Raw genomic sequence first — 15,597 nt, 5'->3', positions numbered from 1 at the left:
TGGGCTTGAGCTGGTGAACAGGAACAGAAGTGAAAATGCAGTGGTTAGTTATGTTGTAGCACAGAGACCTCTTATATGTGTTTCTGTGAAATGTGGTGAATCTTCTTTTGTGGTTAAACTTTTTCAGAAACATTTTCCATGACTTACTCCGTGTGTACGTTTTAGGGTTAGTGGATATTTCTTGACCACACCAGAAAAAAAAAGACAGAATTGAATTGAAAATCTTTGAATAGAAATATTTATATATATATATACACTACCGTTCAAAAGTTTGGGGTCACTTAGAAATTTCCTTATTTTTGAAAGAAAAGCACTGTTTTTTTAAACAGTACTTTAAACTAATCTAAGTTTAAACTAATCTATACATTGCTAATGTGGTAAATGACTATTCTAGATGCAAATGTCTGTTTTTTGGTGCAATATCTACATAGGTGTATAGAGGCCCATTTCCAGCAACTATCACTCCAGTGTTCTAATGGTACAATGTGTTTGCTCATTGGGTCAGAAGGCTAATGGATGATTAGAAAACCCTTGTGCAATTATGTTGGCACAGCTGAAAACAGTTTAGCTGGTTAGAGAAGCTATAAAACTGACCTTCCTTTGGGCTAGTTGAGTATCTGGAGCATCACATTTGTGGGGACGATTAAACGCTCAAAATGGCCAGAAAAAGAGAACTTTCATGTGAAACTCGACAATCTATTCTTGTTCTTAGAAATGAAGGCTATTCCATGCGAGAAATTGCTTAGAAACTGAAGATTTCCTACAACGGTGTGTACTACTCCCTTCAGAGAACAGCACAAACAGGCTCTAACCAGAGTAGAAAGAGAAGTGGGAGGCCCCGCTGCACAACTCAGCAAAAAGATAAGTACATTAGAGTCTCTAGTTTGAGAAATAGACGCCTCACAGGTCCTCAACTGGCAGCTTCATTAAATAGTACCCGCAAAACGCCAGTGTCAACATCTACAGTGAAGAGGTGACTCCGGGATGCTGGCCTTCAGGGCAGAGTGGCAAAGAAAAAGCCATATCTGAGACTGGCCAATAAAAAAAAAAGATTAATATGGGCAAAAGAACACAGACATTGGACAAAGGAAGATTGGATAAAAGTGTTATGGATGGACGAATCGAAGTTTGAGGTGTTTGGATCACACAGAAGAACATTGTGAGACGCAGAACAACTGAAAAATTGCTGGCAGAGTGCCTGACGCCATCTGTCAAGCATGGTGGGGGTAACGTGATGGTCTGGGGTTGCTTTGGTGCTGGTAAGGTGGGCGATTTGTTCAGGGTTAAAGGGATTCTGAATAAGGAAGGCTATCACTCCATTTTGCAATGCCATGCCATACCCTGTGGACAGCGCTTGATTGGAGCCAATTTCATCTTACAACAGGACAATGACCCAAAGCACACCTCTAAGTTGTGCAAGAACTATTTAGAGAAGAAGCAGGCAGCTGGTATTCTATCTGTAATGGAGTGGCCAGTGCAGTCACCAGATCTAAACCCCATTGAGCTGTTGTGGGAGCAGCTTGACCGTATGGTACGCAAGAAGTGCCCATCCGGCCAATCCAACTTGTGGGAGGGGCTTCTAGAAGCATTGGGTGAAATTTCTCCTGGTTACCTCAACAAATTAACAGCTAGAATGCCCAAGGTCTGCAATGCTGTAATTGCTACAAATGGAGGATTCTTTGACGAAAGCAAAGTTTGAAGGAAAAAAAAAAAATTATTTCAAATAAAAATCATTATTTCTAACCTTGTCAATGTCTTGACTATATTTTCTATTCGTTTTACAACTCATGGTGGTAAATAAGTGTGACTTCATGGAAAACACAACATTTTCTGGGTGACCCCAAACTTTTTGAACGGTAGTGTGGAGAGAGAGAGCGCGAGAGAGAGAGAGCGCGAGAGAGAGAGAGAGAGAGCGCGAGAGAGAGAGCGAGAGAGTGAGAGAGCGAGCGAGAGCGAGAGCGAGAGAGAGAGAGATTTTAAGATTCTTTATTGATCTACCAAATAGCAAACAGGCAATTCAAACAGTTAGTATTTTGTAGAGAAATCTCTGCTCTCCACTCTGGTCTTACATTTACACTCAGTTTTAAAACAGTGCGCCAGGGCGTGTCCGCCCTGCTTCCTAAACACTTTTTGTTAAAAACCTTCACACATGCATGGTAAAACTGTTTTCCAGTTGCAATGCTCAGTCCAACTGTGGCAGCCTCTGATAAGAGCGGGCTAGCACCCCCATCCAAAATTGGTGAGAGCTCCAACCCAGGGAAGTCAGCAAATATGTCCGGTTGCACTGCTCCAGCGCAATAGATCCCAAGCAGTGCGGACTCATCCGCGGTGCAGGTTGTGCGCCACTTGTCCAGGAGCTGTGTGGCCACACGAGGGACCTGAGCCCCATTGAGGCAGCAAAGCGCCTCGCATCCTGGAAGTCAGGACCTGCCAGGTCTACTACATCCTTCAGTGTCACAATCCTTGAATCAAGAAACCTCCTCTGGAGCGAGGGGAAGCTGGAAGAGGAAATGTCCATTCTCGCTCCACCGACCACAGGTTCTTGCAGGAGCCAGTGTAAGGAGGTCTGTTCCCCCTGCCTTTGTACATTGAACGTGCTCCAAACTTTAAAGAGAGAACGGTAGAACGGAGGTAGCCTCGCGCCATCGATCTGGTGCTGTCAAGAAAAGTGATTTATCAAGCCCCAGCCCCCCACAAGTTTTTAAAATTGTGCAGCTTAGAAGCTTCCAGGCCACAACTGTTGGCCCAGTAAGAAGTCTTTTCACAAATTGCAACCTAAAAGCAGCAATTCTGCTATGGAAGTGTATGAGACCCTGCCCCCCCTCATCTTTAGGCAAGAACAGCACAGATTTTGGTACCCAGTGTAACTTGTCCCAGAAAAAGTTTCCAACAATGGATTGTAGTTTAGTTAAAAGCTCAGGTGGGGGATCCAAACAGGCCAGGCGATGCCAAAAGGATGATGCCACTAGATTATTTATAATTTATTTATAAATTTATAATAATGTACGACATTTTTGGCAGCAACCACCTCCAGCTTTCAAGCCGCCCAGTGACACTCTCCACTGTACCTTCCCAGTTTTTCTGGAGGAATGGGTCATCCCCCAGGTAAACACCCAAATACTTGAACCCATCTTTTTTCCACCCTAGACCATCAGGGAGCCTTGGCTCCCCTTCCTCCCACTTGCCAAGCAATAGAGCCTCACTTTTAGGCCAGTTAACTCTGGCTGATGAAATTAACCCATAAGCAGTAAGTATATTTACAATTACCTCTATGTCCCCACCCCCAGTAACCATCAGGACTATGTCACCCGCATAAGCTGATAAACGAGCCGGAAAATTAAAACCAGGTATAGATAAACCGCTTAAGGCCCCTCTTAACCTATGTAAAAGAGGTTCTATTGCTACAGAGTACAACATTCCAGACAGAGGACAGCCCTGTCTTACACCTCTACCGACTTTAAAAGGAGCACTTAAACCACCATTGGCTTTGAGTATGCTCTCCACATCACTGTACAGGACCCTGATCTTTTTTACAAAGCCTTCACTGAAACCAAAGGCAAGCAGAACGTCCCATAAATAACTGTGCTCCACCCTGTCAAAGGCTTTTTCCTGATCTAGTGAAACCAGCCCCACATCAATACCAAGAAGCTTGGAAACATGAATAACATCACGAACCAGAGACACATTATCAAAAATAGATCTACTGGGAACGCAATATGTTTGGTCCGGATGAATGACCTGGTCCATTACCTTGGATAGTCTATTGGCCAAGACTTTAGACAAAATCTTATAGTCACTACACAAGAGCGACACAGGTCTCCAGTGCCTGATATCAGTAAGATCGCCTTTTTTAGGAAGAAGGGTGAGGACCGCCCTACGACAGCTCACCGGCAGGTGCCCCCCAGCAAGACTATCGTTGAGCACGGCAAGCAAGTCATCACCTATCTCTGACCAAAAAGATTTATAAAAATCCACAGGGATGCCATCTAGGCCCGGGACTTTACCACTTTCCATACCCTGAAGGGCCCTCTCCAGTTCCTCCAGTGTTAAGACAGCGTCAAGCTCAGCATAGGACTCAAGAGGAATTTGTGGCAGATCATTCAGAAAGGAACTGTCAGACCCTCCCACCCCAAGTTCGCTCCTGTATAGATCCTGATAAAATTGAGTGGCTCTGTTTCGAATCTCCCGATCATCAGTCAATAAAAAACCAGACTCAGATTTCAAAGAATGAATCAATCTTTTCTGGCCATTTTTCTTCTCCAGGTTAAAAAAGAACTTTGAAGGAACATCAATCTGCTCCACACATCGGAACCGCGAGCGGACCAAAGCACCCTTAGCATTTATCCCTAACAGCTCAGCTAATGCATTCCTTTTTTTCTGCCAGATCCTCTTCCAAAATCTCAATAGACCGGGTTCTGTCGCTTGTGATGTTATGAGAATACTGTCTGCATAACTGTTGGATTTGTACTTTGCCAAAATCCCACCATTGTTGCAACGAAGCAAAGGACGCCTTGCTCCCCCTGAAACCAGCCTAGAAAATCTTAAAGACATCTTTAAATTATTTGTCATGAGTGAGGGATGTATTAAAGTGCCAGTAAGCACTTTTTGGTTTCACAGAGTTCAAACTGACCCCACACAGGACCAGCCCATGATCAGAGAAAGCCACAGGGGAAATCTCACAATTCTTAAAAATGTTTACATGATGTTTAAAAGTATAAAATCTATCAAGCCTGGCCATGGAAATCCTGCCATCATGAGCGTGTGTCCAAGTATACTGCCTGTGCTCTTTATGAAAAGTTCTCCACACATCACTCAGATCATGCATGTGTATTCACTGACTAAGTTTTCTACGCGAGAGCATGTGTGGCTCCATGTGGTTCCTATCTAGGTCAAGTTCTGTGCAATTAAAATCACCACCGACAAACAGATAATCATCACTGTTACACCCAGCAATAGTAGTGGATAACTTGTCCAGAAAAGACACTCTATCCGCTGCCTTGGTGGGAGCATAAATGCAAATGAAAATGAACACATTGTTTTCAAACTGTGCCCTGACTTTAAACAGTCTGCCTTGTATAACCTCCACAACCTCATGGGAAACTGGAGTGAAATTCTTTGCAAATAAAATGGCAACACCACCACTAACAGAAGTGTTGTGACTTAAAAGAGAGAGCCCATCCCACTCTAAAGCCCAGTCGACTTAATTTGCAGTATCGCTATGCGTCTCCTGCAGGAGGACCACATCTAAGCGCTTTACACTGAACAGTTCGTAAAGCTGCGCCCTCTTCAAGGGGTCTCTTGCCCCATTAATGTTCAGGGAAGCTATGCGAACCACACTCATAAGAAAAAGACAAAAGGAAAAAGTAACGTTAGACATGAAAAAACTAAATAAAGAAGGTTGGATGGGGGGACCTTAGCCTGGGACAACGCTGCTGACACTTTCAACCTTAGCTGTTCAGCCTCAGTTCCATTAAGGTTGTTTTTCTTTATAGCCGATTCCGTAGCCGTAATCAACTCCACAACGGGTACCTCTTTTGGTGTCATGGCAAAGTTCAAGCCCTTGGCTAAGACCTCCTTCTCTGGGTGGGAAAGATCTCTGTCCGACAAATTCTTAACCCATCTGTTTTGTGTTTCTTCCTTTGCTGGAAAGTCAGTTTTTTGCCTCCAAGTGAGTATTTCTGTGTTTTTGCCAGTATCCCGGGATTGCAAATTGTGAAATTTCTTGGTTTGTCTCTCTTTGCTCTTGTTGTGCTGAGATAGTTGGGCTTTCTGGGTGAATTCCACAACTCTTTCCATGATAGAGACAGGTAGGATTGATGTCAGTTTCTGGAGTGAGAGGTCCGCTTTCTCTTTAAGCCCTTCAATGGTGAAATTGACCTGCCTTATTCGCTCACCGAGGAGTTGGTTTTGAGCCTTTTCTATGATTTTCTCCACTCTATGCCCTCTCATAGTGGAATAGGCTAGTTGGTGTAAGCCTTTGTTGTTTGCATCTCAGACTGAACCGTAGGTGGTTTCTGTAATCTGCAATTTTCCGAGCCAACCTTTCATGTTCCCGCACCGTTTTCAGGGTTGCTGACCCAAATTCTTGTGCAATAAGCCTGTGAATGTTCTCATTCGTCCAGGTCATCGTTATCCGCAAAGAAATTTCAGTCAAAAAACAACTGGACTGGTTGTTTGTCTAGGAAGACGTTTCACCTCTCATCCAAGAGGCTTCATCAGTTCATGTACGCATCTGACCAGGCTGGGACTGGTCCAACTAACTGGTGTGGAGATCCAGGTATTTAACCTCTCACAAGGCCGATGATGTCACTGACACCCTTTGTGCTCCAAGTGCCCACGCCCGTCGTTAGAGTGACAGTCGTTGGTGGGCAGTTGGTTTCGACTTCGTTAGTGCTCTATTGAGTCTGAACGAATGTCGTTGGGGTCACCCGGGCCATGTGTGAACCGTTGTCCTTTGAGGTTAGATTGTTGAATCTCCTGGGAAGGGATGAAAGGGCAGCATTGTAAATTGGAGATAAGTGGTGTCTCAGACCTCCTCCTCTGTTTAGCGATGGTTTCTCCACTTTAACATAGATGGCTTCTTTTACTCCTCTTTCAAACCATCTGTCCTCTCTGTCCAAGATTTGGACATTGCTGTCATCAAAGGAGTGGGCTTTCTCCCTGAGGTGTAAGTGGACAGCGGAGTCCAGGCCTGAGGAGTTAGCTCTCCTGTGTTGGGCCATGCGTTTATGCAGTGGTTGTTTTGTTTCTCCAATGTAAAGATCTTTGCATTCCTCGTTGCATTGGACAGCATAAACCAGGTTGCTTTTGTGGTGGTGTGGTGTTCTGTCCTTCGGATGTACTAGTCTCTGTCTGAGTGTGTTACCGGGTTTGAAATACACAGGGATGCAGTGTTTGTTGAAAATCCTCCTGAGTTTCTCTGATACCCCAGCCACATATGGGATGACTATGTTGTTTCTCCTGTTATCTTTTTCTTTCTCAACCACTTTGGTTTTCTTTCTGGAGGCAGCTGCCGTTTTAACAAAGGTCCAGCTGGGGTAGCCACAAGTTGTGAGGGCGCCTCTCAGGTGCTTGCGTTCTTCCCCTTGAGCCTGTGAGCTAGTGGGTACGTTATCAGCTCTATGCTGCAGTGTTCTGATAACGCCAAGCTTGTGTTCCAAAGGGTGGTGAGAGTCAAAAAGTAGATATTGATCCGTGTGAGTGGGTTTTCTGAATACCCCTATGTGGAGGCTCCTGTCATTCTCCATATGGACGTCACAGTCCAAGAAGGGCAAGCTGTTGTCTTTAACTTCCTCTCTGGTGAACTTGATGTTACTGTCCACTGAGTTGATATGTTCAGTAAAAGTTTGCACCTCTTTGGATTTGATCTTAACCCATGTGTCGTCCACATATCTGAACCAGTGGCTTGGGGTTACTCCTTTAAAGGAGCCCCGCTCAGGCCCATTGTCAGCAGCATAAATTCGGTCACTTATAACATTGCCAAGCATGTTCCCAATATTCTGGCACCACTGGTGGGAAACACCCCACACCACATCCAAAACTCCATAGACTTTGTGAACAAAGTCCAAGATCTAAAAATGGATCCAGATGAAACCATGGTGTCCTACGATGTGACTTCCTTGTTCACCTGTATTCCAACCATGGAGGCCTTGTCCACGGTAAGAGAGCGGCTCACACAGGACAATTCCTTACAAAACCGAACAAATCTCAAACCAGACCATATTTGCCAACTTCTGGATTTGTGCCTGAATACCACATATTTCCAGTTTAATGGCATTTTTTACAGACAGAAACACGGCTGTGCCATGGGTTCACCAGTATCCCCTATTGTGGCAATCTGTACATGGAGGAGGTAGAGGGCAAGGCTTTGAACTCCTTTAAAAGAGTAACCCCTAGCCACTGGTTCAGATATGTGGACGACACATGGGTTAAGATCAAATCCAAAGAGGTGCAAACTTTTACTGAACATATCAACTCAGTGGACAGTAACACCAAGTTCACCAGAGAGGAAGTTAAAGACAACAGCTTGCCCTTCTTGGACTGTGACGTCCATATGGAGAATGACAGGAGCCTCCACATAGGGGTATACAGAAAACCCACTCACACGGATCAATATCTACTTTTTGACTCTCACCACCCTTTGGAACACAAGCTTGGCGTTATCAGAACACTGCAGCATAGAGCTGATAACGTACCCACTAGCTCACAGGCTCAAGGGGAAGAACGCAAGCACCTGAGAGGCGCCCTCACAACTTGTGGCTACCCCAGCTGGACCTTTGTTAAAACGGCAGCTGCCTCCAGAAAGAAAACCAAAGTGGTTGAGAAAGAAAAAGATAACAGGAGAAACAACATAGTCATCCCATATGTGGCTGGGGTATCAGAGAAACTCAGGAGGATTTTCAACAAACACTGCATCCCTGTGTATTTCAAACCCGGTAACACACTCAGTCAGAGACTAGTACATCCGAAGGACAGAACACCACACCACCACAAAAGCAACCTGGTTTATGCTGTCCAATGCAACGAGGAATGCAAAGATCTTTACATTGGAGAAACTAAACAACCACTGCATAAACGCATGGCCCAACACAGGAGAGCTAACTCCTCAGGCCTGGACTCCGCTGTCCACTTACACCTCAAGGAGAAAGCCCACTCCTTTGATGACAGCAATGTCCAAATCTTGGACAGAGAGGACAGATGGTTTGAAAGAGGAGTAAAAGAAGCCATCTATGTTAAAGTGGAGAAACCATCGCTAAACAGAGGAGGAGGTCTGAGACACCACTTATCTCCAATTTACAATGCTGCCCTTTCATCCCTTCCCAGGAGATTCAACAATCTAACCTCAAAGGACAACGGTTCACACATGGCCCGGGTGACCCCAACGACATTCGTTCAGACTCAATAGAGCACTAACGAAGTCGAAACCAACTGCCCACCAACGACTGTCACTCTAACGACGGGCGTGGGCACTTGGAGCACAAAGGGTGTCAGTGACATCATCGGCCTTGTGAGAGGTTAAATACCTGGATCTCCACACCAGTTAGTTGGTCCAGTCCCAGCCTGGTCAGATGCGTACATGAACTGATGAAGCCTCTTGGATGAGAGGTGAAACGTCTTCCTAGACAAACAACCAGTCCAGTTGTTTTTGACTGAAATTGCTTTGCGGATAACGATGACCTGGACGAATGAGAACATTCACAGGCTTCATATCAGTGTCATTCAACAGAGCGTTTAAGTTTGTTAAAAACTTTTTCAGACGGTAACCCTCTTGCCTTGTGACAAGACCTTCAGCCATGAAAAGTTTTGCTTTAGATATAAATTGCTCCACATCAGGAAAATAATTGTCAATTTGAACTTTCTTAGCATTCTTCGTCTGTTTCAGAAAATTTTTAATGTCATCTACGGAGTATGACTGAGCGGTGACGCCACTCAACCGCATACTGCAGCCGACGCTGCAGTCAGAGTCAAACTCGCCTTCCAATTCATACGTTTTCCTTTGAACGCTATGAACCTTCGCAGTTTTAGCTTTATCAGAATCATTAGGCTGACTCCGTCTCCTCTTTTGTCTAGCCCGAGGGACTTTAAAAGCTGAGTCGCCTTCATCTGCCTCCATTTGGGAGCTTTCGTCTTCTGCATCATCATCAGTCTGATCTGTGTCTACAACACTGTTGTGGGAGACATCAGCGCCAAGTGTAAGAATGGATTCACTTACCGGGGTTACAGGGCTAACGTCGGGCGAGTTGGACTCACCGTTCCCTCTCCCTCTGCATGGCCCCCTTCAACAGTGGAAACATTACGGAGAGTGGATTGTCCCTCCTCACTCTTCTCCCCGTTAACGTTAGTCACCACCGTAAGTCCATCAGTAGCCGGCTCAGCCATTTTATCAGGACAGGCCCGCGCCAGATGTCCGGTTTGCCCACAACAGTGAAGAATTAGTAGAAATAGCGATCTTCCTAATGGGGGACACCAGCTTGCCATAGCGGGAGAGAGTTTCTTTGATTATCTCATCCTTAATGAACGGGGGAGTATTAGAAAGGATCACTTTCTTGGAGGGGGATGATAAAGGGAAAACTGTAGTGAATGTCCCACCAACTACAACCCCACTCTCAACAATGGCGTTTACCAGGTCTATTGAGGCCAAAAATAAAACAACCGCGCTGTTCATTCGAGCAGCAGAAACAATCTTATCATGACCAATCACTTCACCTACAGCTAAGCTGCAAGCCTCGACACTGGCACTAGATGTTATTTTAATGCCATGTCGCCGTGTTAAAGATTCAAATTTCTTTGTGCCTGAGGCTGCCATACTTCCAGCCCGGCAAAGCCTCGGCAAGAGGAAACTAAACAACTAAATTATACTAAACAAACAATAAACCAACAAACCTAAAGAGTAAAAGAAAAGGATTAAGAAGGAGAGAAATAAAGATAGAAAGAAAGAGTAAAGGTTCAGAGACGCTGGCACAGCGGCCGCACTCAGCACTCTCACACACTCAACCACGCCCACTCACTTGCATGCGCACAGAGAGAGAGAGAGAGAGAGAGAGAGAGAGAGAGAGAGAGAGAGAGAGAGAGAGAGAGAGAGAGAGAGAGAGAGAGAGAGAGAGAGAGAGAGAGAGAGAGAGAGAGAGAGAGAGAGAGAGAGAGAGGCATCTGTAATGGCTGGAAGCTGAAGGTCAAAGAAGCAGAAGACCCAGACTCCCCCATGACATCAGTCAACATATACAAGAATGGGACTGTCATGGTGCAGGGAAACCTCAGGCAGTCTGAGCTGGACTTTGCCCTTATAAAGGAAAGAGCACAGAAGGAGAAGAGCCCCAGGAGAGAACTGGCATCTCTGTCACAGAAACACCAGGAAACAGACAGAGTCACCCCAGACCTCACAGGACAGCAGGACTCACAGCAAGACCACAACCAGGACCCTGGGAGCCCCACCCAGAGACACCAGGACAGAGAGACTCCACCCACTCAGAGACAACAGGACAGAGAGGCTCCACCCACCCGAGACATCTGGACAGAGAGACCCCACTCACCCAGAGACACCAGGACAGAGAGACTCCACCCACCCAGAGACACCAGGACAGAGAGACTCCACCCATCCAGAGACACCAGGACAGAGAGACTCTATCCACCCAGCAGCTCCCCCCCAGCCAACTGGTGGAATCCACCCGTCCAGCCAGACCGGCACAGCCGCCAGACATAGCCATCCTAATTGACTCCAATGGAAAATTCTTAAATGAAAAGAAACTTTTCCCCAACCACCAAGTGGCCAAACTCTGGTGCCGAACCAGCCAACAGGCCATGGAGATGCTGTCAGAGGAGTGTCTGGGTTCTCCCAGTCACATCATCATCCACACCGGCACCAACGAGCTGAGGACGCAGCAGGAGAGAGTGTCAGAGTCACTCAAAGGAGTAATAGAGAAAGCCTCCAACACGTTTCCCAACAGTAGAGTGGTTATATCAACCCTGCTGCCCAGGAAAGACTTCCACCCTGATACCATCCACAGGATCAACAGCAGCGTCTCCAGAGACTGCGTCCTGAGGCCGAAGGTCCAGCTGGCCCACCACCCCACCCTGGACATCAGCTGCCTTCATGACCACGTCCATCTGTTAAAAAACACAGTCCCAATCTTCGCCCGTACACTGAAGGACGTCGCTCTCAACCAAGACCAGTCCACCCCCCTCACAAGGAACAGGTCGGTCCTTAGCACCCCAAGACTGCCAACCAGACTATCCAGACCACCCACACAGAGACCTCACCATCTTCATACCCCTACACGACGACCACACCAGGAGAGCTACGGACCCCCTCACACCAGATCAGGGCCCCTCCTGCCCCCAGGAGCCCCATCCCGGCACCGTCACCAGGAGCCACACCCTGCCCCACTGAGCTATGCTCAGGTGGTAAGGAGAGCAGCAGACCCCCCACTTACCCTCCCAACCTCCAACCTCACCCCCACACAGCCAGCTGAGAGACATCCAACACATGCTCAGCCTGCTCTGCTCCCACCTGATTAATCAAGCACAGTAGACAACCCTAGAGTATTTACTCACATATTTACTAAATTATAGATGTTAAAGGGTTATAATATTATTAGGTCTATTGACAATAAGGATTGGAAGTTTGTCTCATTTTACCACAGAAAGCTACATGTTGAGTTTAATACCTAATGATATCTAAGTCGTTTGTTATCTCATGTTGGAACATCCAGGGTCTGAGGTCTTCTGCTTTTGGCCTTAAGAGCAAGAGCCCAGACTTTAAGAAAGAGTTTAAAAACGCAGATATAATTGTTTTGCAGGAGACTTGGAATAGAGGAGACATGCCCACTGGTTGTCCTTTAGGATACAGCGAAATAATATTCCCATCAACCAAACTGAGAAGTGTAAGCCAAGGCAGAGATTCAGGAGGGATGTTGATCTGGTACAAGACGAACCTCACTCACTCAATTGAATTGCTCAAAAAAGGAGATTTCTCAATTTGGATCAAAATAAAAAAAGAGGTGGTCTCCACAGACAGAGACATATTCATGTGTACAGCCTATATCCCCCCATCAGAGTCCCATTACTATAATGAAAACAGCTTCTCCATCCTTGAAGATGAGATCAGTTTCTACCAGACAAAAGGAAACGTGCTGATCTGTGGTGATCTTAACGCCAGAACAGGCCCAGAATCAGATCTAATCAACACACAAGGAAACAGACATATACCTGGCCAGATCAACATCCCCTCTCCTTCACACAAAACCGAGAAAAACTTCGACAAAACTGTCAACAGAAATGGGCAGCAACTGCTGCAGTTGTGTCGCACACTGGGTCTGTACATCGTCAACGGTCGGCTTCGAGGGGACTCCTTTGGTCTCTACACTCACAGCTCTCCTCTTGGCAACAGCACTGTGGACTACAGTATTACAGACCTGGAGCCTTTCAGTGTAAGAGCATTCGCCGTCAGCCCCCTCAAACCCTTATCCGATCACAGCAAAATATCCCTATACCTTAGGAAGACACCAACTGACCCCCATGTAGCAGAGCCCGGTAAACTCAACCCCTCCAAACAACCCTATAGATGGACGAGTAATAGTAAGGATGACTACCACAGAGCCATCTGTCATCCAGTAGTCCAATCCCAGTTAGATCATTTTATCAACACCTCCTATCCCCACAGCACTGACGGCCTGAACCAGGCTGTGCGGGATATTAACTCCATATTTGACAGCACAGCATTGCTCTCCAATCTGAAACAACAATGAGTATCAAAGTTCAAAATCAGCTAACGAAAAGTGGTTTGACTCTGACTGCAGGTGTCTGAGAAAAACACTCCGAAAAATATCCAATGAGAAACACCGACAACCTGACAATCATGAGCTCCGCCTCCAGTACTGGGAAACATTGAAATCCTATAGAAAAACACTGAGAGCTAAAAAGGAGCAGCATGAACAGCGTCAACTTGAAGAAATTGAGGAGTCAATTGACTCAAACAATTTTTGGAAAAAATGGCATTCATTCAACAAATCAAACAAGGAAGAATTGGCTATTCAAAACGGGGAAATATGGAAGAAACATTTTGAAAATCTATACAGTGCAATCACACTGGATTCAGACCAAAATCATCTGCTCAACAAATTAGAAAACCTTGAATCAATCATTAAAGACAAATATGATCCAAACAATTACAGAGGCATATGTGTCAGCAGCAACCTGGGGAAGTTATTCTGCAGCATCTTAAACAGTCGACTGCAAAACTTCCTCAGGGAGCACAAAGTCCTAAACGAGAGTCAGATTGGTTTTACACCACAACACAGAACCACTGACCACATCTACACCCTCCACAGCCTCATCCAGAAACACGTCCACAACACTATCTTCTCTTGTTTTGTAGATTTCAAGAAAGCATTTGACTCAATTTGGCATCATGGCCTGTTTCTGAAATTACTAGAAAAAGGTATTGGAGGAAAAATCTACGATATTATCAAGACAATGTATATAAATAATAAATGTGCTGTCAAAATTGGAACCAGGGAAACAGACTTCTTCCCCCAAAGTAGAGGAGTGAAGCGGGGCTGCAGTCTGAGCCCCAGCCTGTTTAACATTTACATCGACGAACTGGCCAAATCCCTGGAAGAGTCAGAGATCCCTGGTCTCACCCTCTCCGACACAGAAGTCAAATGTTTAATGTTTGCAGATGACCTAATACCGCTCGCTCCATCAAAGCAGCTAGATCACCTGCAAAAGTTCTGTCAGACCTGGGCCCTGACCGTAAACCTGGAGAAGACAAAAGTCATGGTCTTTCAGAAACGATGCAAGAGTCAGAAACATACCCACAGGTTCCACCTGGACTCTACGGACATAGAATACACACACAGCTACACATATCTAGGACTAAATATCACATCGACGGGAAATTTCAATCTGGCCATTAAAGATCTCAGAGACAAAGGCAGAAGAGCTTTCTGGACTATAAAAAAGTCTTCAAACATCGATATCCCTGTCAAAATCTGGATCAAAATATTTCAATCCATAATTGAACCAATCATATTGTATGGTAGTGAAGTGTGGGGCCCTCTCATGAACCAAGACTTCCAAAAATGGGACAAACACCCAATCGAAAGCTTGCACACTGAGATCTGCAAAAGCATCCTCAAAGTTCACAGGAACACCCCCAACAACGGATGCAGAGCTGAACTGGGCCAATTTCCCCTTTTAATTCGGATCCAAAAAAGAGCAATAAAGTTCTACCAACACCTCAGAGCCAGTGAGCCCAGCTCCTACCACCACAAAGCCCTACAATGCCAAGAGGAGAGCAAAGGAGGGAGTCCCCTCAGCCAGCTGGTCCACAGGCTGAACTCCAACAGCACCGGGCACCAAGACCGCTCTCACACCATCCAGCCCCACCAAATTATAGCAAAAGAAAAAGACTATTACATCGACTATTGGACATCCACAACCAAAACCCAAAGCAAACTTCAATGCTATTTGGCCCTAAACAGACAATACTCCATGGCAGATTATCTGAGCTCTGTAACTGAGCCCAGACTGAGGAAAACGTTGACCATGTACTCAGCGACCACAGTCCGGCCTTAGAGAGCGGCAGACACAGACAGACCTGGCTATCCAGAGAGGAACGGCTGTGTCGCTTCTGATCACACAGACAGGTGGAGACAGAGCACAACACTTCCTGTTGTACTGTGACACACACACTGATCTCAGAACCCTGATATGCACAAAAATCACAGGTTCAACTCCAGACTTCCCCAAACTATCAGATCAAGAAAAACTACAACATTTACTGGGAGAAAAAAGTGGCACTGCTGTAGATGCAGCGATATGTGAAAGCCTGCCACAGGAGAAGAGACGAGCTGCACAACAACACCTGACAGGAACCAGACAGACAGTTAGAGAGACAGACAGTTAGAGAGATATTTAAACACCTGCCACAGGAGAAGAGACGACCTGCACAACACCTGACACGATTTCCTCCACATGAACCAGCTGATCCTGACTGAGTTCTTACCTGCACACTGATATGCTGTTTATTATTGTTATTGTTATCATCATTATTATTTTTATTATTGTTATTGTTATCATCATTATTATTATTGTTAC

This window comes from Echiichthys vipera (genome assembly GCF_963691815.1).
Source record: "Echiichthys vipera genome assembly, chromosome: 7".
Taxonomy (NCBI): Eukaryota; Metazoa; Chordata; class Actinopteri; order Perciformes; family Trachinidae; genus Echiichthys; species Echiichthys vipera.
Note: the sequence above shows the minus strand (reverse complement) of the source record.